Source organism: Triticum aestivum, chromosome 7A (genome assembly GCF_018294505.1).
Source record: "Triticum aestivum cultivar Chinese Spring chromosome 7A, IWGSC CS RefSeq v2.1, whole genome shotgun sequence".
NCBI classification, from domain to species: domain Eukaryota; kingdom Viridiplantae; phylum Streptophyta; class Magnoliopsida; order Poales; family Poaceae; genus Triticum; species Triticum aestivum.
Window position 1 is genome coordinate 392,845,993 of NC_057812.1, and position 25,791 is coordinate 392,871,783.

The window sequence follows — 25,791 nt, forward strand, 5'->3', positions numbered from 1 at the left end:
GTCCTCTGATCTGAGTCATTCTCTTCTCATTCAACGTGGGTTAACGACTAGGCTCTCTTCTTCTATCAGGTTCACGTGTTACTAATCCGTAGTATCTTATAGGATTGTTGTTACAAGCCCCAGATTAGTTTCTACTATTTTAGTATGTTGCTAATTGAATCAGAACCTTGATATGATGTTGTTGAGTGGTGTTGCAAACTGTTGTGGATGTCCCAAATCTTTTTCTGAGCATTTACAGCTGTTATGTTGTCCAATTTTCCCTAGAAATTCTAATGTCTTTGCATTATGGTTGTGCTTTCAGATGGCCAACCGTGTTCAAAACCAAGTGGTTCGCCTGACCCGGTGCCTCGACGTGCTCGGTCATACTACTATGTTAGTCCGGGTAATGATCAAGATGGGTTACCGTTGGTATCCCGAATACACGGTCGAAGAGCAATTCCAAGACTTTAATCAAAGCCAATATTTCTGCACCATCAGGACATTTCCTTCTTATCCTGGATCTACCGAGCCCCTTCACTGTTTCTATGGACTGGGGGTTACTGTTGAGATGGCTGTGTAGGATGCTGCCTATTCCATGATGACCATCATGCGAGTCCGGACTGGCCTGCTTCGGAACACCGACTTCCGTTACATGCCAGCTTCACTTCCGGGAGCGTAAGGGTATCTTCAGGCTATCTATGCTGACTCCACTCAGGAGGACTCATTAACTCGTACCACTGCCGAGATGCTCGAAGATAAGGACCAAGAGAATCGGGCCTTGAGGCTGGAGCTTTTCAATACCCGTGCTGATCATTGGGCCACATTGACTTGGTTTGCACCTGCGGTGCAAGCTGGATGTATGGATACAAGGGATCTGTATCCTGTGAGATCTGTGTCAGGACCCCGACTCGATGTCACATCGATCTAGCTGGTAACACCTCATATCACTTTGCGGCCTCACGCACGGTATTCCCACGGGTGTCGCCTTACCTTTGCCCGGGACCGTTTGCGCCTTTTGGCTCACGTATATGATAGTGTCGCTAGCATCCATATGATAAAGAGCCCGGGCTGACATGACTAGTCGTAAACCCAAAGTGGCACAGACTTACAGGGACAGGCATCCATGACCCAGCTTCGAACGTGTCGGTCATCAGCAAGTGGGTCCGGGCTGTAGCACTGGGCTAGCAGGACTCCGGTAAACCGGGCTGTAGCGGGCTAACAGGACTCCGGTACTCAAAGCGTGACATTTCCCCGAAGGGACAGACACAGGAACGAAGAAGGACACATGCCGGCCAGCCTAAGTGTTCCAGAGCAGTAGCAAGCTACCATGGCTCAGCGGTAACACTAGGAGACATTTCCCGGTAAGAGAGGCTACTAAAGATAAACAACTAGATAGTCAGATCCCACACATACCAAGCATTTCAATCATACACACAATATGCTCGATATGTGCAAATACAACGAAGCATCACAACATGACTCTACGACACAAGTACTTTATTTAGGGCTCAGAGAGCCATACATAACATACACACAAAGGTACGGGTCTCACGACCCAACATACAAGTCATACAGTCATACAAGCCAACAGCGGAAGTACTTTGTCTGGGTACAGACAACTAGTAAAATAAAAGAGGCTTGGAAGCCTAACTATACTACGTGGTCCATCACAAGCTCAGGGTCACCACCTGGGTCTTTAGCCTACTCGTTGATGTCAACGTCTACATAGAACCCATCAGAAGGGGTTGCAGCGTCTTCTGTAAAAAATGTAGATTATAGCAACATGAGTACAAAGGTACTCAGCAAGACTTACATCAGATCCTACATACATGCATAGTATCAAGAAGGGTTGGTGGAGTTATTGCAGCAAGCCAGCTTTGACTCTTGGCTAGACTATCCTACGATACACCAACTTGAAATGTTTTGCGCACACGAGTCCACTACTCACCACTTCAATACACTACCGAGGATCCACCTCCGTCTTCCTACGGAAGAGCCATCCTCGGCACTCACACTTATCTTGAGGCTTTTAATAGTTTCCATTTACTTGTCTATGAACTGTATAGGCAACCAAGTAGTCCTTTACCGCGGACGCGGCTATTCGAATAGATCATGTTAACCCTGCAGGGGTGTACTTCTTCATACACGCTCTCACCACTTATCGTCGTTTACACGACATGTACTCGGCAACCTTCAAGCGGAAGCCCAACGTGGGTGTCGGCCACGACCTACCTAATCACCTAAGCTTCCAGTCCAGGTTTATCGCCTATTCAGGTTCCATCCGCAGGGAGTCCGGCCGAGGTTTCCCATACGGCCCCGAACGATGTGAACAGGGTTCCCGAGATACCTAACGGGTATTCGGTACACCCGGCCACGTACCTACCGCATCACAGCCCACCCCTACGGTCAGCGCTGTCCACGGCCTCCAGTAGGCTACAAACACCAGAAACTACTTGCAACTCCTGGACGGAGAACTAGGGTGAATAAGAAGTCGAGAGGGTCCATTGGTTTCGGGCCCAATGCATGGTAGTAGCTGATTCTTAAATCACACATACAGATCTCAGTGCTTAAGGTCGGCTTCAATGAAACAACCCACCATGTACTCCTACATGGCCTCTCATCGATACCTTTACCAAATCGTGTTCACCACGCCACTCTCATTACCGACATAATCATTTCACTCTAGTCCATCACCCAGATGAACCAGACCTGACACGACTCTAAGCATAGCAGGCATAGCAAGGTAGGAACAACACATACATATGGCTCAATCAACTCCTACACATGCTAGTGGGTTTCATCTAGTTACTGTGGCAATGACAGGTCATGCAGAGGAAATGGGTTCAACTACCGTAGCACACAGCAGTTTGAATCGCGTTGTCTTAATGCAGTAAAATAGAGCAGGAGCGAGAACATGGGATTGTATCGATATGATCAAATGGTTGGTTGCTTGCCTGATGGTTCGTTGCACGGATACGATTCCTCGTTAGGGTAATCACGGTACTCCTCGGGAACAGATCCTGTCGCAAAGGATAACGATACACAGGCATCACCAAACAATGTGCAACAATATGATGCATGCATGAAACATGGCAATATGAGTGTGTTGGGCTAATGCAACTAAAACCAGATGTGTTTGAGCAAATTTGAATCAAAGATTCAAATTCCAATTCAAATATGGCCTTTTAAAGTGCCTTTTCTTGTTCTGATTGAAACATCAAGTTAACTTGTTTGATCATGCATGAAAATAGTACAGATGGATAGATTGGATTTTTCTGATCATTTTTCATATATTATTTGTCCAATTTGGAGTTACAGAATAAAAGTTATGAATTTTTGAAGTTTAAATAATATTCTGGAATTTCCTGATTTAATTAAATCCAGAAATATCATTTACTGCGTCAGCCTGACATCACAGTGACATCAGCAGGTCAACAGGGCTGGCTCGGGTCAAACCTGACGTGTGGGGTCCACACGTCAGTGACCAGGTGCTAATCCCGCGTTGACCCCGGGCTGGTTAGCTTTGACTAAGCCCTGGGGCCCACTTGTCAGCGTCAGTAGGTGGTGGATTAGTGGTTAATCAACTAGGCCACGTCAGCTCGCCGGAGTTCTGGCCGGCGGCGACCAACAGTGCGGCGGCGATAGTGGTTTTGGTCGTTTCGGCCACCAAATGGAACGTGGCGACCACCGGAGTGAAGCTGAGGACGACCCGCGGCTCTTGGCGGAGTCCGTTGGGGTCGGGGTGGCCGGAGTCGACGCCGGCGACGACTTTGGCGGCCACCGAGGTTCGGTCGGAGGTGAACTTGGTGCTAGAGGGTTCGGTGAGGCTCGTGGAGTGGCTAGCTAGGTGCTGTGGAACGCGGTGAGCAAGATGGACACCATCTTGTGGCCGGAGGATGACCGGGAGCACGTCGGCGACGAGGTCCACGGCGGTGGGTGCGGTTGAGCTCCGGGAGGTTGCTACACGGCTCGGGAGCAAGAACGGAAGGGAGGGGAAGATGGCTAAGCTCACAGTGAGTGCGACGGAGTCCTTGGTGCGGTCGGAGATGGACCGGAGCGACGTCGGCGTTGAAGGGGATCTCCGGCGACGGTGAGCTCGGGCGAGGTCGGTGCGGTGGTCTCGGGCGTTGCGAGCGCTCGGGGCTCGGCTGCTCGATGAAGTGGACAGCGGCGAAGCTCCTGGACACGGTGAGACGGCGTGGAGACGACGGGGAGCACGGCTACGACGGTGGTGCGGCGATGGTGGCGTCGGCCATGGCTGGGGCGTGCGAGGGGGAGGAGCTGGAGAGGAGAGGGGGTGTCTGGGGGGTTCGGGGAGAGAGGGAGGACGATCCACGTCGTCACCTGGCGAGGGGAGCGGCGAGGCGGCGAGCAGGTGCGTGGCGCACGCCGCGGTCGCCGTCGGGCACCTGCCTGCCTGCCTGGCCGAAGCAGCTCGCTGGAGCGGTGCTGGGCTGGGCCGGCAGGTGGGCTGGCTAGTGGGCTGCGGTGGCGCCAGGTAGGGTTTTCCCCTTTTTTTTTCTGTTTTCTGTTTTATTTAATAATTCTGCAACTTTGTTGAATTAAATAAAATACCTAGGCAACTCCAAAATCACCAAACTACTCCTGGTCCATAGTTGGAATATTTCCAACATGAAACATTTAGTTTGGAGATATTTGAGCATTTAAATATTTTATATTATTTTAAATGCCCAAATTCAAATATCTATGATTTAACTCAAAGACCCTATGATGGCCTAGAAAAATGTGCACCACTTTTGTCAGAGGTTCTGAACCAAGGCTAAAATGATGGACATTTTAGAAGGGCATTTCAGGTTCATTGAAAAATTATTTTAGTAACCCTAATTGGTTTCAGAGGGGACTGGGGGTTCTGTCATCCCCATTTCAAGTTTCTGATGAAAGAATAAACATGATGCAACACTCTAATGCATGACTAGCTAGGGTGTGACAACTCACCCCCACTCAAAAGAATCTCGTCCCGAGATTTGGGTTCCTCCGAGAAGAAGGCAGGATATTCAAGTCGAAGACGATCCTCCCTTTCCCAAGTTGCTTCATCTTCAGAATGGTGCGACCATTGAACCTTGAGAAACTTGATATTATGACGTCGCGTGGTACGTTCGGCTTGATCGAGGATACGAATGGGGTACTCTCGATATGTAAGATTATCTTGGAGATCAAGCGTTTCGTGGTCCACTTCACGGATAGGATCCGAGAAGCAACGCCTGAGTTGAGAAACGTGGAAGACATCGTGAACTCTGGAGAGGTGCGGAGGTAGTTCCAATTGGTAGGCAACTTCTCCTCGTTTGGCAAGAATGCGAAAAGGTCCAATGTAACGAGGAGCCAATTTGCCTTTGATACCGAAGCGATGGGTTCCCTTCAGAGGGGTGACCCGAAGATAAGCCTTCTCGTCAACCTCGAAAGTCATAGCCTTATGTTTTCGGTCATATTGACTCTTTTGACGGGATTGGGCTGTTTTCAACTTTTCACGAACGATACGAACTTGTTCTTCTGCTTCCTGAATCATATCCGGGCCAAAGAATTGTCTTTCCCCGGTCTCTGACCAGTTAAGGGGTGTTCGACATCGTCGTCCATAGAGAACTTCAAAAGGGGCTTTACCCAAGCTAGATTGATAGCTGTTGTTGTAAGCGAATTCGGCAAATGGAAGGCACTTCTCCCAGTCCATTCCGAAAGAGATAACGGAGGCTCGAAGCATGTCTTCTAGAATTTGGTTGACGCGTTCCACTTGACCACTTGACTGAGGGTGGAAAGCGGTGCTAAAGGAGAGACGGGTTCCCATAGCATTTTGGAAACTTTCCCAAAATCGAGAGGTGAAAAGACTTCCTCGATCCGAATTGATTTCCAAAGGAACACCATGGAGGGACACTATCCGGGAGATGTATAAATCTGCCAGTTGACTAGCGGTTATACTCTCACGAACAGGTAAGAAATGAGCTACCTTGGAAAGACGATCGACCACGACGAAAATAGCATTATTCCCTCTTTTGGTTCTGGGAAAACCGGTAATGAAATCCATACCAATTTTATCCCATTTCCATTCAGGAATAGCTAAGGGTTGAAGGGTGCCAGCAGGCCGTTGATGCTCTGCTTTTACACGACGACAGACGTCGCAATTGGCAATATACTGAGCAATTTCTCTCTTCATCCTAGTCCACCAGAACCTCTGGCGTAGGTCCTGATACATTTTAGTACTACCGGGATGAATGGTGAGAGGAGATTCATGGGCTTCCTTAAGGATTAATCGCCTTAGGTTGCGCACTTTGGGAACTACTAGTCGATCCCCGAAGTATACGACTCCTTGATCATTAACGGAGAAACAATCCGCAATTCCTTTCTGAATGTTCCTCTTGATGCGGGAGATTCCCGGATCTACCTTCTGTGCTTTGATAATTTGATCCGTAAGGGTAGGTTTTGCCACCAAGGTGGAGAGAAAACCTTGAGGAACAATGTGAAGGTTAAGCTTCCGAAATTCCTCATGGAGAAGCGGTTGACTTTGTTGTAACATCAGGTTGTTACAATAAGATTTACGACTTAGCGCATCAGCCATGACGTTGGCTTTCCCTGGGGTATAGGTTATTCCTAAGTCGAAGTCTGTGATCAATTCAACCCAACGTCTTTGCCTGAGATTCAAATCCGGTTGGGTGAAAATGTACTTCAGACTTTGGTGATCAGTGAATATTTCGCAACGATTACCGAGGAGGTAATGTCGCCAGGTCTTAAGTGCATAGACTACGGCTGCAAGTTCTAGATCATGAGTAGGGTAATTCTCCTCATGTGGGTGCAATTGCCGTGAAGCGTAAGCAATTACGTGTCGATCTTGCATAAGGATGCAACCTAGTCCTTGTCGCGAGGCGTCGCAGTAGATAACAAAGTCCTTGGAGAAATCTGGCGGTACCAGCACGGGAGCAGAAGTCAGGCGTCTTTTCAGTTCCTGAAAACTGTGCTCACATTGTGGAGTCCATTCGAACTTCTTATCTTCTTGAGGAGTTCGGTTAGGGGTTTAGCAACTTTGGAGAAGTTCTCGACAAAGCGACGGCAATAGCTCGCTAAGCCTAGAAAACTCCGAACTTGCTTGACCGATTCGGGTGGAGTCCAGTCAAGGACAGCTTGAACTCGCTCAGGGTTAACAGCAATACCTTTACCAGATATTACGTGACCCAGATAGGTCACTTCTGGCAACCAGAATTCACATTTTGAAAATTTGGCATAAAGGCGATGCTCTCGAAGTTTCTGCAACACTAGCCTTAGATGTTCGGCATGTTCTTCCTCGTTCTTGGAGTAGATGAGTATATCATCGAGATAAACTACGACGAATTTATCCAAATACTCCATGAAGATTGAGTTCATTAACCGAGAAAAGGTGGCTGGAGCGTTGGTTAAACCGAAGGACATGACGGTGTACTCGTATTGGCCGTAACGAGTAACAAAGGCCGTTTTAGGAATGTCCCCGTTTCTGATTTTGATTTGATGGTAGCCCAACCTCAAATCCATCTTGGAGAAGACTGAGGATCCAGCGAGCTGATCATACAGATCGTTGATCCTGGGAAGTGGATATTTGTTCTTGATTGTGACCAAATTGACAGGTCGGTAATCTACAACCATCCGGTCCGTACCATCCTTCTTCTTGACGAATAGGACGGGGCAAGCCCACGGAGATGAACTAGGGCGGATGAAACCCTTTTTCAAGGATTCATCGAGTTGTTTCTTAAGCTCGGCTAGTTCTAGGGGTGCCATCTTATAAGGTCTTCTAGCAATCGGAACGGTACCTGGAATGAGGTCTATTACGAACTCAACATCCCTGTCAGGTGGAACACCTGGCAATTCCTCTGGAAAGACATCCGGAAAATCACGGACTACCGGAACGTCCTCAAGGTCTGGCAAAGGGCTGGCGTTAAGAGAATATAACTGCCGCTTGGCTATTCGGGTCAAAACATTGACTATCTTCCCCGAAGGATGGGTGAGTTGAACAGTCCTAGAGAAGCAATCAATTTTGGCATGATGAGCTGACATCCAGTCCATACCCAAAATGATATTAATATCTGAAGATTTAAGGGCTATCAAAGATGCGAGAAAAACAAGTCTGTCGACTTGGATTTCATTTCCATAACTTACCCTAGAGGTCTGCCATCTAGACCCAGGGGTAGAGATTTCCATAGTGGACGGCAGATCACAGAATGCAACGTTATGCAAACGAGCATAATTTTCAGATATAAAGGAATGAGAGGCTCCTGTATCGAAAAGAACAGATGCCGGGTGGCAATTAACAAGAAGCGTACCGAGAACGACGTTGGGATCCTCTTGAGCTTCTTCGGCAGAGACACAGTTGACATGGCCACGTGAAGCGGTGACCGGTTTAGCGTGGAACACCTTCCCTGTCGGCTTGCCACGGCCAACAGCTTTAGCAGATTGATTGGGGTTGGTCTGGGGACACTCACGCATATAATGACCAGATTCCCCACACTTGAAACAAGTCACGGAACTGGTACGTGGAGGAGCATTATTGGATGGACCCCCATAGGGCTTGGCTGGAGCAGACTGTTGAGCGGGGCGAGGCGCCTGGAAAGATGGCCTCGGTGTGAACCTGGGTGGCAAGGCGGTGTTGGGTACCCACACGCGGCGCTTCTGAGGACCAGCACCGGATGAGGAACCCATATCACGTCCATGCTTGCGTGTTGCGTCATAGTCAGTCTGACCAGTTTCAGCACTGATGGCTTTGTTGACAAGTTTCGAAAAAGATGTGCACTCATGCAGACGGAGGTCGCGACGAAGCTCAGGACTAAGGCCCTTACGGAACCTTGCTTGCTTCTTGGCGTCAGTAGAAACTTCCTCGGTTGCATATCGTGCAAGATTACCAAACTCCCTGCTATAGACATCCACAGAAAGTCGGCCTTGGGTGAAATTGCAAAATTCTTCACGCTTACGGTCCATGAGACCCTCCGGAATGTGATGTTCACGGAAAGCCTCGCTGAATTCAGCCCAAGTTGTGACATGGCCCGCTGGGCGCATAGCTCCATAATTCTCCCACCAAAGACTGGCGGGGCCTTCAAGATGATATGCGGCAAAGGTGACCTTGTCAGCCTCAGCTACCAGCGCCGAACGCAGTTTGTGAGAGATACTGCGAAGCCAGTCATCAGCGTCGAGAGGCTCGACGGAGTGGTGGAACGTGGGTGGATGCAATTTGATAAAATCACTGAGTGACACCACGTTAGCCCTCTGATGGTGTGCTGTATTCTGTTCAATACGCTCCAACAAACGGTTTGTCTCCCGCTTGTTTCTCTCAGCTTCCATCATCACCTCGGCTAGTGAAGGAGGATGAGGCAGATTTTCATTTCTGGCTTCACTGCCTTCGGCCTGCTCTTGAGAAGCAGGGTTGGCGCGCGTGTTGACCATCCTAGGTAAACAAGCCAATGATTTAGTCAGAATGATAAAATTCCGACATAGGATACATAATGCAAGGAATAACTCGGAATGCAAGATGATCATCCGTATGACATGGTAGATACAGAAACTGCTTCTTTATTCCATCGTCATACACACCATACAAGGTTTAGTACAAGACCAAACAAAGTACTATTACGGTGAAAAGGGATTACATCTCATCGGAGGCATTCCAAACTCCTATACATTATTTTTCTACAACTCCGGAAGAGTACAAACTAGGTCATATCCCACGAGTCACGCGGGACGACAGACGACACAGCTAGTGCGAACTAGTGATACTACTACTAACTCAGACCGATCCGTAGTAGTCCTCGTAGAAGTCACCTCCATAGCCCGGAAGTTCAACATGATCATCCGGAAACAGACGGTCTCGCGGAGCTTGTGGACCATAGGGGCTAGGATGAGGTCTTGGACCAGCAAACGGTGGCCTGCGGGGACCGCGAGGTGGGGTGATGCCTCCTACATCACGCCAAACCATCACGTCTGGCAGAGCAGATCTCACAGGATAGAGATCGCGCATGTCTGAATATCCAGCTTGCACTGCCGGTGCGAACCGAGTCAAAGTGGCCCAGTGGTCAGCACGGGTATTGAAGAGCTCTAACCTTAAGGCCCGATTTTCACGGTCCTTATCCTCGAGCATCTCAGCAGTGGTGCGAGTCCGTGAATCCTCCTGAGTGGAGTCAGCATATATAGCCTGAAAATATCCTTGTGCTCCCGGAAGTGATCCTGGCATATACCGGAAGTCAGAGTCCCGAAATAACCAGATCTGACTCGCATAATGGTCATCATAGAGTAGGCGGCATCCTGCACAGCCATCTCGATAGTAACCCCGAGTCCATAGGAGCAGTGAAGAGGCTCAGTGGATCCAGGATAAGAAGGAAATATCCTGACAGTGCAGAGATACTGGCTTTGATTAAAATCTCGGAATTGCTCTTCGACCGTGTACTCAGGATACCAGCGGTATCCAGCCTCAGTCATTACCCTGACCAACTTAGCAGTATGGCCGGGTACATCTAGGCATCGAGTCAGGCGAACCACTTGATTGAGGTCGCGAGTGGCCATCTGAAAGCACAATTATAATGCAAAGGCATTAGAATTTCTAGCAAAATTTCGGCAGCATAACAGCTGTAAATGCTCAAAAAGGATATTGAGACATTTGACAAAGGATTTCGTACACACTCAACATCATCATATCAAGTCTTGAAACCATTCTTACAACATAATGTGGTAGTAGAACTGAACTAGGCTTGTAACCATCAAACTTATAAGGTACTACTGATTAGTAACACGTGATCCTGATAGAGAGAACAGATCCTAATTCCTTAACCCCCGGTGGAAGAATGGACTGACTCAGATCAGAATGTCATAAGATATAAGGAGTAAAAAGAGCCTTACGTTCCAACCCACAAACAATTCCCCTACATATAACTAAAGAATTTCTAGACTCAACATCGACCAGTTTGGCTTGGAGAACCTACAGGCAGTCCGGCTCTGATGCCAACGCTGTCAGGACCCCGACTCGATGTCACATCGATCTAGCTGGTAACACCTCATATCACTTTGCGGCCTCACGCACGGTATTCCCACGGGTGTCGTCTTACCTTTTCCCGGGACCGTTTGCGCCTTTTGGCTCACGTATATGATAGTGTCGCTAGCATCCATATGATAAAGAGCCCGGGCTGACATGACTAGTCGTAAACCCAAAGTGGCACAGACTTACAGGGACAGGCATCCATGACCCAGCTTCGAACGTGTCGGTCATCAGCAAGTGGGTCCGGGCTGTAGCACTGGGCTAGCAGGACTCCGGTAAACCGGGCTGTAGCGGGCTAACAGGACTCCGGTACTCAAAGCGTGACATTTCCCCGAAGGGACAGACACAGGAACGAAGAAGGACACATGCCGGCCAGCCTAAGTGTTCCAGAGCAGTAGCAAGCTACCATGGCTCAGCGGTAACACTAGGAGACATTTCCCGGTAAGAGAGGCTACTAAAGATAAACAACTAGATAGTCAGATCCCACACATACCAAGCATTTCAATCATACACACAATATGCTCGATATGTGCAAATACAACGAAGCATCACAACATGACTCTACGACACAAGTACTTTATTTAAGGCTCAGGGAGCCATACATAACATACACACAAGGTACGGGTCTCACGACCCAACATACAAGTCATACAGTCATACAAGCCAACAGCGGAAGTAACTTGTCTGAGTACAGACAACTAGTAAAATAAAAGAGGCTTGGAAGCCTAACTATACTATGTGGTCCATCACAAGCTCAGGGTCACCACCTGGGTCTTTAGCCTACTCGTTGATGTCAACGTCTACATAGAACCCATCAGAAGGGGTTGCAGCGTCTTCTGTAAAAATGTAGATTATAGCAACATGAGTACAAAGGTACTCAGCAAGACTTACATCAGATCCTACATACATGCATAGTATCAAGAAGGGTTGGTGGAGTTATTGCAGCAAGCCAGCTTTGACTCTTGGCTAGACTATCCTACGATACACCAACTTGAAATGTTTTGCGCACACGAGTCCACTACTCACCACTTCAATACACTACCGAGGATCCACCTCCGTCTTCCTACGGAAGAGCCATCCTCGGCACTCACACTTATCTTGAGGCTTTTAATAGTTTCCATTTACTTGTCTATGAACTGTATAGGCAACCAAGTAGTCCTTTACCGCGGACGCGGCTATTCGAATAGATCATGTTAACCCTGCAGGGGTGTACTTCTTCATACACGCTCTCACCACTTATCGTCGTTTACACGACATGTACTCGGCAACCTTCAAGCGGAAGCCCAACGTGGGTGTCGGCCACGACCTACCTAATCACCTAAGCCTCCAGTCCAGGTTTATCGCCTATTCAGGTTCCATCCGCAGGGAGTCCGGCCGAGGTTTCCCATACGGCCCCGAACGATGTGAACAGGGTTCCCGAGATACCTAACGGGTATTCGGTACACCCGGCCACGTACCTACCGCATCACAGCCCACCCCTACGGTCAGCGCTGTCCACGGCCTCCAGTAGGCTACAAACACCAGAAACTACTTGCAACTCCTGGACGGAGAACTAGGGTGAATAAGAAGTCGAGAGGGTCCATTGGTTTCGGGCCCAATGCATGGTAGTAGCTGATTCTTAAATCACACATACAGATCTCAGTGCTTAAGGTCGGCTTCAATGAAACAACCCACCATGTACTCCTACATGGCCTCTCATCGATACCTTTACCAAATCGTGTTCACCACACCACTCTCATTACCGACATAATCATTTCACTCTAGCCCATCACCCAGATGAACCAGACCTGACACGACTCTAAGCATAGCAGGCATAGCAAGGTAGGAACAACACATACATATGGCTCAATCAACTCCTACACATGCTAGTGGGTTTCATCTAGTTACTGTGGCAATGACAGGTCATGCAGAGGAAATGGGTTCAACTACCGTAGCACACAGCAGTTTGAATCGCGTTGTCTTAATGCAGTAAAAGAGAGCAGGAGCGAGAACATGGGATTGTATCGATATGATCAAATGGTTGGTTGCTTGCCTGATGGTTCGTTGCACGGATACGGTTCTTCGTTAGGGTAATCACGGTACTCCTCGGGAACAGATCCTGTCGCAAAGGATAACGATACACAGGCATCACCAAACAATGTGCAACAATATGATGCATGCATGAAACATGGCAATATGAGTGTGTTGGGCTAATGCAACTAAACCAGAGGGTTTGAACAAATTTGAATCAAAGATTCAAATTTCAAATTCAAATATGGCCTTTTAAAGTGCCTTTTCTTGTTCTGATTAAAACATCAACTTAACTTGTTTGATCATGCATGAAAATAGTACAGATGGATAGATTGGATTTTTCTGATCATTTTTCATATATAATTTGTCCAATTTGGAGTTACAGAATAAAAGTTATGAATTTTTGAAGTTTAAATAATATTCTGGAATTTCCTGATTTAATTTAAATCCAGAAATATCATTTACTGCGTCAGCCTGACATCACAGTGACATCAGCAGGTCAACAGGGCTGGCTCGGGTCAAACCTGACGTGTGGGGTCCACACGTCAGTGTCACAGGGGCTAATCCCGCGTTGACCCCGGGCTGGTTAGCTTTGACTAACCCCTGGGGCCCACTTGTCAGCGTCTGTAGGTGGTGGGTTAGTGGTTAATTAACTAGGCCACGTCAGCTCGCCGGAGTTCTGGCCGGCGGCGACCAACAGTGCGGCGGCGATAGTGGTTTTGGTCGTTTCGGCCACCAAATGGAACGTGGCGACCACCGGAGTGAAGCTGAGGACGACCCGCGGCTCTTGGCGGAGTCCGTTGGGGTCGGGGTGGCCGGAGTCGACGCCGGCGACGACTTTGGCGGCCACCGAGGTTCGGTCGGAGGTGAACTTGGTGCTAGAGGGTTCGGTGAGGCTCGTGGAGTGGCTAGCTAGGTGCTGTGGAACGCGGTGAGCAAGATGGACACCATCTTGTGGCCGGAGGATGACCAGGAGCACGTCGGCGACGAGGTCCACGGCGGTGGGTGCGGTTGAGCTCCGGGAGGTTGCTACACGGCTCGGGAGCAAGAACGGAAGGGAGGGGAAGATGGCTAAGCTCACAGTGAGTGCGACGGAGTCCTTGGTGCGGTCGGAGATGGACCGGAGCGACGTCGGCGTTGAAGGGGATCTCCGGCGACGGTGAGCTCGGGCGAGGTCGGTGCGGTGGTCTCGGGCGTTGCGAGCGCTCGGGGCTCGGCTGCTCGATGAAGTGGACAGCGGCGAAGCTCCTGGACACGGTGAGACGGCGTGGAGACGACGGGGAGCACGGCTACGACGGTGGTGCGGCGATGGTGGCGTCGGCCATGGCTGGGGCGTGCGAGGGGGAGGAGCTGGAGAGGAGAGGGGGTGTCTGGGGGTTCGGGGGAGAGAGGGAGGACGATCCACGTCGTCACCTGGCGAGGGGAGCGGCGAGGCGGCGAGCAGGTGCGTGGCGCACGCCGCGGTCGCCGTCGGGCACCTGCCTGCCTGCCTGGCCGAAGCAGCTCGCTGGAGCGGTGCTGGGCTGGGCCGGCAGGTGGGCTGGCTAGTGGGCTGCGGTGGCGCCAGGTAGGGTTTTCCCCTTTTTTTTATATTCTGTTTTCTGTTTTATTTAATATTTCTGCAACTTTGTTGAATTAAATAAAATATCTAGACAACTCCAAAAATCACCAAACTACTCCTGGTCCATAGTTGGAATATTTCCAGCATGAAACATTTTAGTTTGGAGATATTTGAGCATTTAAATATTTTATATTATTTTAAATGCCCAAATTCAAATAGTTATGATTTAACTCAAGAACCCTAGGATGGCCTAGAAAAGTGTGCACCATTTTTGGCAGAGGTTCTGAACCAAGGCTAAAATGATGGACATTTTAGAAGGGCATTTCAGGTTCATTGAAGAATTATTTTAGTAACCCTAATTGGTTTCAGTGGGAACTGGGGGTTCTGTCATCCCCATTTCAAGTTTCTGATGAAAGAATAAACATGATGCAACACTCTAATGCATGACTAGCTAGGGTGTGACAATCTGCTCTGCCAGACATGGTGGATTGGCGTGATGTGGGAGGCATCACCCCACCCCGTGGTCCCCGCAGGCCACCGTTTGTTGGTCCAAGACCTCATCCTAGCCCCTATGGTCCACAAGCTCCTCAGGACCGTATGTTCCCGGATGATCACGTTGAACTCCCAGGCTATGGAGGTGACTTCTATGAGGACTACTACGAAGCTGTCTGGGTTAGTAGTAGTATCACTAGTATTGTAATAGTTGTATCTCCACTGTCCTGCGTGACTTGTGGAATATGACTTTGTGTGTAATCAATTCCGGAGGTGTAAACAAATAATGTATAGGAGCTTGGAATGCCTCCGATGAGATGTAACTTCTTTCATCATAGTTGTACTGTAGCCTGGGCTTGTACTAAACTATGTATGATGTGTATGACCGTTGGTATATATATATGGCAGTTTTATATTACCATGACATATGGATGAACATCTCTGCATTCCGTGTTATCCATTACATTCTGCACTTCCTTGCTAAGTTTGAGCCATCCTTATCTAAACCGTTGTCTTGTTTTCTCCTAGGATGGTCAACACCCGCAGCAACCCTGCTGCCCCGGAGCAGGGGGAAGCCAGTGCAGCTAGGGGTGAAAATCTGCCTCACCCGCCCTCTCTGGCCGAAGTGATGCTGGAGGCGGAAAGAAACAAGCGTGAGACTAACCACTTGCTAGAGCGGATTGAGCAGAACACTGCACGCCATCAGCGAAATGACTTGGTGTCAATCAATGACTTTATCAAGCTGTACCCACCAAAGTTGAACCGTTCTGTCGAGCCCCTCGACGTGGATGACTGGCTTCGCAGCATCACCCACAAGCTACGTTCTGCCAACGTAGCCGAAGCCGACAAGGTTACTTATCCTGCCTATCACCTCGAAGTCCCTGCTAGCCTCTGGTGGGAAAACTTTGAAGCTATGCGCCCGGTCGGCCAAATCACTACTTGGGCTGAATTTAGTGAAGCCTTCCGTGAGCATCACATTCCGGAAGATCTCATGGATCGCAAGAGGGAGGAGTTCTGCAATTTCACCCAAGGAAGACTGACTGTGGATGCATATAGTCGTGAATTTGGGAATCTGGCATGTTATGCTCCCGAAGAAGTATCTACCGACGCTAAGAAGCAGGCAAGGTTCCGCAAGGGACTCAGCCCTGAGCTTTGCCGCGATCTTCGTCTGCAAGAATGCACCTCCTTTCAGAAGTTGGTCAATAAAGCCATCAGTGCTGAGACAGGCCAGACTGATTATGACGCTTCACGCAAGCACTCACGTGATTTTGGCTCTTCATCCGGCTCTGGAGCTCAAAAGCGCCGGGTGTGGATCCCAAGCATGGCACTGCCACCCAGGTTCATCTCGAGGCCATCCTTTGAGGCGCCTCGTCCCAACCAACAGTTTGCACCGCCCAAGCCCTATGGTGGCCCCGCTGCTAATGCTGCTCCACGCCCCAATGTGGTGACATGCTTCAAGTGTGGAGAGCCGGGTCACTATAGCCGAGAGTGTCCCCAGAACAACAACCCCAATCAAACTGGAAAGTCCGTTGGCCGTGGTAAGCCCGTGGGAAAGACATTCTACGCCAAGCCGGTCACCACTGCCCGTGGCCATGTCAACTATGTTTCCGCCGAGGACGCTCATGAGGATCCTAACGTCGTCCTTGGTATGCTCCTTGTTAACTGCCATCTGGCATCTGTTCTTTTCGATACTGGAGCATCTCATTCATTCATATCCGAGAACTATGCTCGATTGCATAACACGACATTCTGTGACATGCCCACTTCCATGGTAATTCAAACTCCGGGTTCCAAATGGCAAACTTCTAGAGTAAGCCGTGGGAACAAAATTCTTGTCGATAGACTTGTCTTCCTTGCATCCTTAATAGCTCTCAAGTCCTCGGACATAAACATCATTTTGGGTATGGACTAGATGTCAGCTCATTATGCTAAGATTGATTGTGCCACTAGAACCGTTCAACTTACTCACCCATCGGGCAAGACAGTCAATGTCTTAACTCGAGTGGCCAAGCGCCAGCTTTACTCCCTAAATGCCAACCCCCTTCCAGACATTAAGGATGTTCCGTTAGTCCGAGACTTTTCGGATGTCTTTCAAGAAGAACTGCCAAGTGTTCCACCTGACAGGGATGTCGAGTTTGTGATAGACCTTGTTCCAGGAACCGTTCCAATTTCTAGAAGACCCTACAAGATGGCACCCTTAGAACTAGCCAAGCTTAAGAACCAACTCGATGAGTCCTTGAAAAAGGGTTTCATCTGTCCTAGTTCCTCTCCTTGGGCTTGCCCTGTCCTCTTCGTCAAGAAGAAGGATGGAACGGATCGAATGGTTGTAGATTACTGACCTATCAACTTGGTCACCATCAAGAACAAGTATCCGCTTCCCAGGATCAACGATCTGTATGATCAGCTCGCTGGGTCCTCAGTCTTTTCCAAGATGGATTTTAGGTTGGGCTAACACCAAATCAAAATCAGAAATGGGGACATTCCCAAAACAGCCTTTGTTACTCGTTATGGCCAATACGAGTACACCGTTATGTCCTTCGGTTTAACCAATGCCCCAGCCACCTTCTCCGGGATAATGAACACGGTCTTCATGGAGTACTTGGATAAATTCGTCGTAGTATACCTCGATGACATACTCATCTAATCCAAGAATGAAGAGGAACATGTTGAACATCTAAGGCTAGTATTGATGAAACTTCAAGAGCGTCGCCTTTATGCCAAATTCTCCAAGTGTGAATTTTGGTTGCCAGAAGTGACCTATCTAGGCCATGTAATCTCTGGTAAGGGTATTGCTGTCAATCTCGAGCGAGTTCAAGCTGTCCTTGATTGGACTCCACCTGAGACGGTCAAGCAAGTTCGGAGCTTCCTTGGCTTAGCGAGCTATTGCCGCCGCTTTGTCGAGAATTTCTCCAAGGTTGCTAAACATCTAACTGAACTCCTCAAGAAAGATAAAAAGTTCGACTGGACTCCACAGTGCGAGTTCAGCTTTCAGGAACTGAAAAGACGCCTGGCATCTGCTCCCGTACTGGTACCACCAGATTTCTCCAAGGACTTTACTATCTATTGAGACGCCTCGCGACAAGTACTAGGTTGCATGCTCATGCAAGATCCTCAGGTAATTGCCTATGCTTCACGGCAATTACACCCACATGAGGAAAACTATCCCACACATGATCTAGAGCTTGCAGCTGTAGTCCATGCACTTAAAACTTGGCGACATTACCTCCTAGGTAATCGCTGCGAGATCTTCACCGATCACCAAATTTTGAAATATATCTTCACCCAACCAGATTTGAATCTCAGGCAAAGAAGTTGGGTCGAGTTGATCTCGGATTACGACTTAGGAATAACTTACATACCGGGCGAAGCCAATGTCATGGCTGATGCACTAAGTCGTAAGTCCTATTGTAACAACCTGATGTTACAACAAAGTCAACCACTTCTCCATGAGGAATTTTGTAAGCTTAATCTTCACATTGTTCCTCGAGGTTTTCTATCCACCCTGGTGGCGAAACCTACCTTATGGATCAAATCATAGTTGCCCAGAAGCGTGATAAGGGCATATCCCGGATTAAGGAAAACATTGCTAGCGGAGTTGCTAAATGTTTTCCATGGATAAGCGGGGTGCTGTCTTCTTCGAGAACCGTTTGGTGGTTCCCAATAAACAACATCTACGCCAGTTGATCCTTAAGGAAGCTCATGAATCCCCTCTCACCATTCGTCCCGGTAATACTAAAATGTATCAAGACCTACGCCAGAGGTTTTGGTGGACTAGGATGAAAAGAGAAATCGCTCAATACATTCCTAATTGCGACGATTGTCGTCGTGTTAAAGCAGAGCATCAACGGCCTGCTGGCACCCTTCAACCTTTGGCCATTCCTGAGTGGAAATGTGATAAAAATCAGTATGGATTTCATCACTGGGTTTCCCAGGACCAAGAGGGGGAATAATGCCATCTTCGTCGTGATCGACCGTCTTTCCAAAGTAGCCCATTTCCTACCTGTTCGTGAGAATATCACCGCTAGCCAGCTAGCTGAGTTATACATCTCCCGAATAGTGTCACTTCAGGGTGTCCCGTTGGAAATTAACTCAGACCGTGGGAGCCTCTTCACCTCTCGATTTTGGGAAAGTTTCCAAAATGCTATGGGAACTCGTCTCTCTTTTAGCACCGCCTTCCACCCTCAATCAAGTGGTCAAGTAGAACGAGTCAATCAAATCTGGAAGATATCCTCCGAGCCTCTGTCATCTTGTTCCGAATGGGTTGGCAGAAATGCCTTCCATTCGCGGAGTTTGCTTACAACAATAGTTATCAATCTAGCTTGGGCAAGGCTCCTTTCGAAGTTCTATATGGACGAAAATGTCGAACGCCTCTTAACTGGTCAGAAACCGGGGAAAGACAACTCTTTGGCCCGGATATGATTCAGGAAGCAGAAGAACAGGTTCGCGTTATTCGTGAGAAATTGAAAACAGCCCAATCTCGTCAAAAGAGTCAATATGATCGTAAACATAAGCCTATGACTTATGAAGTCGGCGAGAAGGCCTACCTTCGGGTTACCCCGTTAAAGGGAACCCATCGTTTCGGTATCAAAGGTAAATTGGCTCCTCGTTACATCGGACCCTTTCGCATTCTTGCCAAACGAGGAGAAGTTGCCTACCAATTGGAACTACCTTCGCATCTTTCCGGAGTTCACGATGTCTTCCACGTTTCTCAACTCAGGCGTTGCTTCGCGGATCCTATCCGTGGAGTGGACCACGAAACGCTTGATCTACAAGATAACCTCTCATATCGGGAATATCCCATTCGTATCCTTGATCAAGCCGAGCGTACCACCCAACGTCATAATATCAAGTTTCTCAAGGTTCAATGGTCACACCATTCCGAGAAAGAAGCCACTTGGGAAAGGGAGGATCGTCTTCGACTCGAGTACACCAGCTTCTTTCCGGAGGATCCTAAATCTCGGGACGAGATTCTTTTGAGTGGGGGTGAGTTGTCACACCCTAGTTAGTTCAAGCATTAGAGTGTGCATCATGTTTAAATTCCTTTTAAAGTTGAAATGGGGATGACAGAACCCCCAGCACCCCCAGCACACCGCCTGCAGCCACCATCGTCCATTCGTTGCCCCGTCATGCCAGGAAGCTCCGCCGTCATCGACTACATCAAGTAGGCCGAGCCCCGAGCGCTCGCTCGCCTCGGAGACGCTGCACCAAGCTCGTCCTCAACTTCGGCCACCGGAGATCCCCTTCGCCGCCCCGCTTGCTCCAGCCCTTCCACAAGCTTGCTGTTCGCTCCCCTGCAACCGCTGTGAGCTCCTCCACCGTTTCCCCCTCTCCTCGTGCTCGTCCGCGTCATCTAACCACCTCTGCCATAAAAGTCGAAGCTCGCCGCCGCCACCGCACGTCGCTGTCGGGGCCACAGCCATGTTGGGACACCACCGAGCACGCCTTCGTCTTCCATGCACCCACAGGAGCCCGTAGCACCCTCGCACGCCCCTCGCCGTGCCCCCTAGCGACTAGCTCGTCCTCGCCCGAACTCTGGCGACCGCAAGGTCATCGCCGGTGTCATTCCCGGCCTCCTCAAGCTCCACTTCCTCCACCAAACGATGCGGCTCGCTCCCCGCGTCACGTAGCTGCTCTCCGCCATCGATTTGGTCGCCGGAGATGCAAACCCGAGCCCCTCCGCCGCATCTGTCATCGCCGGCATCAAGCTGCCAGCGAGTTGACCCTGTTTGACCCCCGTGTGGGCCCAGGTAGACCCCCCTTAGTCTGTGGCAGGTGGGGCCGGTCTGCTAATCAGTTTAACATTAGTTTTAACTAATTTTAATTAGTTTAGTCACTGACATGTGGGCCCAGGCCCCATTGACAGTCAATTAGCACTAACATAATTCTGTTAATTAGTTGTGACACTGACAGACAGGGCCCACCAGTCAGGTTTGACCTGGCCGACCCAGTTGACCCACTGACGTCAAACCTATGTCATGCTGACGCATTAGTTCAATTACTGGATTTATTCTTTAATAGGAAATTCTAGAAAATAGCCAAAACTTCTAAAAATCATAGAAAATCAACCATAGCTCCAAATGCAAAGATTTATATATGAAAAATGATCAGAAAAATTCAGTCTATCCATCTGTAATGGTTTCATGCATGAAAAAACACGTTAACCTTGATGTTTAAGCAGAATAAGGTAATACACTAATAAGGCCATGTTTAATGAGCTAACATTTGAATCTTTCATTCAAATGAGTTCATCCCCTTCTGTTTTAGCTTGCATTAGGCCAAGACACTTTCATCTTGCCATGTCATAACATGCATCATATTGTTGCATATTGCCATGTGTTGATTATGTGCGGTGTGTCTTTCGTGGTAGGTTCTGCCTCCGAGGATAACCCCGAGTATCCGTCTGAAGGGCAGTACCCTACTACCTCTACAACAGGCAAGCAACCCATTGATCATTCCGATACAATCCCATGTTCTCGCTTCTGCTCTTGTTTACTGCATTAAGACAACGCGATTCAAACTACTGTGTGCTACGGTAGTTGAACCCTTATCCTCTGCATGACCTGTCATTGCCACAGTAACTAGATGAAACCCACTATCATGTGTAGGAGTTGATTGAGCCATGTATGTGATTCCTACCTTGCTATGCCTGCTATGCTTAGAGTTGTGTCAGGTCTGATTCATCTGGGTGATGGGCTAGAGTGATATGATTATGTCGGTAATGAGAAGGATGTGTTAAACATGTTTTGGTAAAGGTATCGATGAGAGGCCATGTAGGAGTACATGGTGGGTTGTTTCATTGAGGCCGTCCATAAGAACTGAGATCTGTATGCGTGATTTAAGATTCAGTTACTACCACACATTGGGCCCTGAAATATGACCCCGCTCGACTTACTGACCCATCTCGTCCTCTGTCCAGGAGTTGCAACTAGTTTCTGGTGTTCATAGGTTATGTGTTGGCGGCCGTGCGTAGCGCTGACCCTAGGGGTGGGCTATGATGCGGTAGATACACCATGGCACGGTGTACCGAGTCGCCCGTTTGGTGTATCGGGAACCCTGCACACATCGTTTGGGGTCGCTGAGGACACCCCGGCCGGATTTCCTTGCGGATGGAACCTGAATAAGCGATAAACCTGGACTAGGGACTTGTGAGGTTAGTCAGGTCGTGGTCTACACCCACGTCGGTTTTCGCTTGAAGTCTGCCGAGCACATGTCGTGTGCAGACGCTAAGTGGTGGAAACATGTGTGACGAAGTACACCCCTGCAGGGTATAAAACTATTCGAATAGCCGCGTCCGCGGTAAAGGACTACTTGGTTGCCTATACAGTTCATAGACATGTTAATGTTTACTACTAAAAGACACAAGATAAGTGTGAGTACTGAGGATGTCCCTCTCGTAGGATGACGAGGGAGAATCCCCAGTGGATTATTGTGTTGGTGAGTAGTGGACTCGTGTGCAAAAACTATTTTACTAGTGGAGTTCCGTAGGATAGCTTAGCCAAGAGTCAAAGCTAGCTTGCTGCAATAACCCCACCACCTTCTTGAGAATGAGCATGTATAGTAGGTTCTGTTGTAAGACTTGCTGAGTACCTTTGTACTCATGTTTGCTTAATTACTGTTTTCAGATGACAACACCGCCCCCTCCGATGGGTTCTACGTAGACCTTGACATCGACGATTGACTAGCCACCCAGGTGGTGATCCTGGCCATGGAGGGCCCTATGTAGATAGACAGGCTTCGAGAAGCCTTCTTTCTTTCTAGCGCCTGTACTCAGACTAGTTGCTTCCGCTTGTGCTGGTATGATTGTATGACTTGAGTGTCGGGTCATGTGACCCCTATCTGTATGAACATGTTATGTATGGCTCTCTGGAGCCTTTAAATAAAGTACTTGAGTTGTAGAGTTTTGTTGTGATGCCATGTTGTATGTACTCATATCGGGCATATTGTGTGTACGATTAAAATGCTTGGTATGAGTGGGATCCGACAATATAGTTGTTTATCCTTGGCAGCCTTTCTTATGGGGAAATGTAGTATAGTGTTCCTCGAGCCATAGTAGTCCGCTACAGCCCGGTTCACCGAAGTCCTACTAGCCCAGCACTATTGCTCAGGACACTTGACTGGCCGGCATGTGTTTCACGTCGTTCCTGTGTCTGTCCCTTCGGGGAATGTCACGCGGTGACATCCGGAGTCCTGCCTAGCCTGCTACAGCCCGGGTTCCTCGGAGTCTTGCTAGCCTAGTGCTACATCCCGGAATCACTCGCTGATGACCGACATGCTCGATGTGATTCATGTATGCCTGTCTCCATAGGTCTGTGCCGCTTTGGGTTCACGACTAGCCATGTCGGCCCGGGTTCTCTGTCATATGGATGCTAGCGACACTATCATATACGTGAGCCAAAAGGCGCAAACGGTCATGCGTCATGGTAAGGCGACACCATGGGATACCGTGCGTGAGGCCGCAAAGTGATATGAGGTGTTACCGGCTAGATCGATGTGGCTTGGAATCGGGGTCCTGGCACTACCACTATCGTTTTGGGGTTATGCTTTAGAGATGGTTGCATTCATGTTAAATAGGGCACCATCCAAATCCATTGAGACGACACCAGATGAACTGTGGTTTAGCAAGAAACCTAAGATGACGTTTCTTAAAGTTTGGGGCTGCGATGCTTATGTGGAAAAGCATCAACCTGATAAGCTCGAACCCGCATCAGAGAAATGCATCTTCATATGATACCCAAAGGAACTGTTGGGTACACCTTCTATCACAGATCCGAAGGAAAGATATTCGTTGCTAAGAATGGATCCTTTCTAGAGAAGGAGTTTCTCTCAAAAGAAGTGAGTGGGAGGAAACTAGAACTTGATGAGGTAATTGTTCCTTCTCCCGAATTGGAAAGTGGTTCATCACAGAAATCAGTTCCAGTGATGCCTACACCAATTAGTGAGGAAGTTAATGAAGATGATCATGAAACTTCAGATCAAGTTACTACCGAACCTTGTAGGTCAATCAGAGTATATTCCGCACCAGAGTGGTATGGTAATCCTGTTTTGGAAGTCATGTTAGTTGACCATGATGAACCTACGAACTATCGGAAGCTTTGATGAGCCTAGATTCCGGAAAATGGCTTGAGGCCATGAAATCTGAGACGGGATCCATGTATGAGAACAAAGTGTTTACTTTGGTTGACTTGACCGATGATCAGCAAGATATAGAGAATAAATGGATCTTCAAGAAGAAGACTGGCGCTGATGGTAATGTTACTGTCTACAAAGCTCGACTTGTTACAAAAGTTTTTCAACAAGTTCAAGAAGTTGACTACGATGAGACCTTCTCATCCGTAGCGATGCTTAAGTCTGTCCGAATCATGTTAGCAATTGCCGCATTTTATGATTATGAAATTTGGAAAATGGATGTCAAAACTGCATTCCCTAATGGACTTCTTAAAGAAGAGTTGTATATGATGCAACCAGAAGGTTTTGTCGATCCTAAAGGTGCTAACAAAGTGTGCAAGCTCCAGTGATCCATTTATGGACTGCTGCAAGCCTCTTGGAGTTTGAATACACGCTTTGATAGTGCGATCAAAGCATATGGTTTTATATAGACTTTTGGAGAAGCATATATTTACAAGAAAGTGAGTGGGTGTCGGCATTCTAGGAACGGGGGTCCCCAGACTTGCCTACCTGTGGCCCATGGCGTGGCTAAGCCAGTAGGCCGTACGGCCCATCTTCACCAACAAAGCATCCAAGACCCTCACAAGGGTCCAAGCCTCGCGAGGCGGATGACGCAAGGCCTGCTCTGGAGTGGCCTAGCCAGGCAGGCTCACGAGGAGCAGAGATATCAAGGCGGGGCAAACCTCACGAGGTCCTCGTGACGTGAGCCATGACGCACGACACCAGGCGGGCGCCAGCGCGCGCAACGTCCTTGTTTCCACTTTGGTGCTAAGGAGGCCAGCGCACGCGAAGAGTACCGAGGCATCAGGCAAAGGTTGCTATGTTGGTGCAATGAGAACAAGACCAGGAGGACAGCAAGACGGCGGTCATCATGGAGCCCAAGACGGCGTCACCACTGAGCCTTTCGCAGGCGAAGACCACTTTTGTCAGGATAGCTTGTACTAGCTGCCCCCTTCAAATTGGCCCTCCGTTGTTGGCTCCCTTCCCGCTCGATATTTGGGAAGAGGACCAGGGCCTATATATGTAGAGCTAGCCACCATAGGAGGGGCTGAGTTGAGCTGGGCGGGGCTGAGCGGATTGCATCGCATCTCATCTCATCTTATCTTTGCTTGATCCAACCTGATCGAGAGCCTACTCACAAGAACACCTCAACCTCAGGAGGTTGTTCTTCCCTTGTACTGTTCATCATTAGCCCTTGAGGCAATCCACCACCACCACACTTGAGTAGGGTATTACACCACAAAGGTGGCCCAAACCAGTATAAACCTCGTGTCTTTCTATGTTGCGAGTTCGTCGAGTTCGTCCGCGAGATCTTAGCGAGCCAGGGCGTAGATTGGTAGGAAGGAAAGACTTCACGCACACCCCAGTGTTCGAACCTTAAGGGTTTGCTGGAACCCCACATCCGACATTTGGCGCGTCAAGTAGGGGTGTGCCGGAGCTCCTCCTCCATCGACCAGCTCGTCGACGCTCCTCAGCCACGATGTCCGGCAACTCAAAGGCCGGCTCCGACCGCTGGGCAGCCTGGCCAGCCCGGGCAACGCCTCCTGCCCATGAAGGTTTCGACCCCCACTCCAGGCGGCACGGGCGCCGCTAA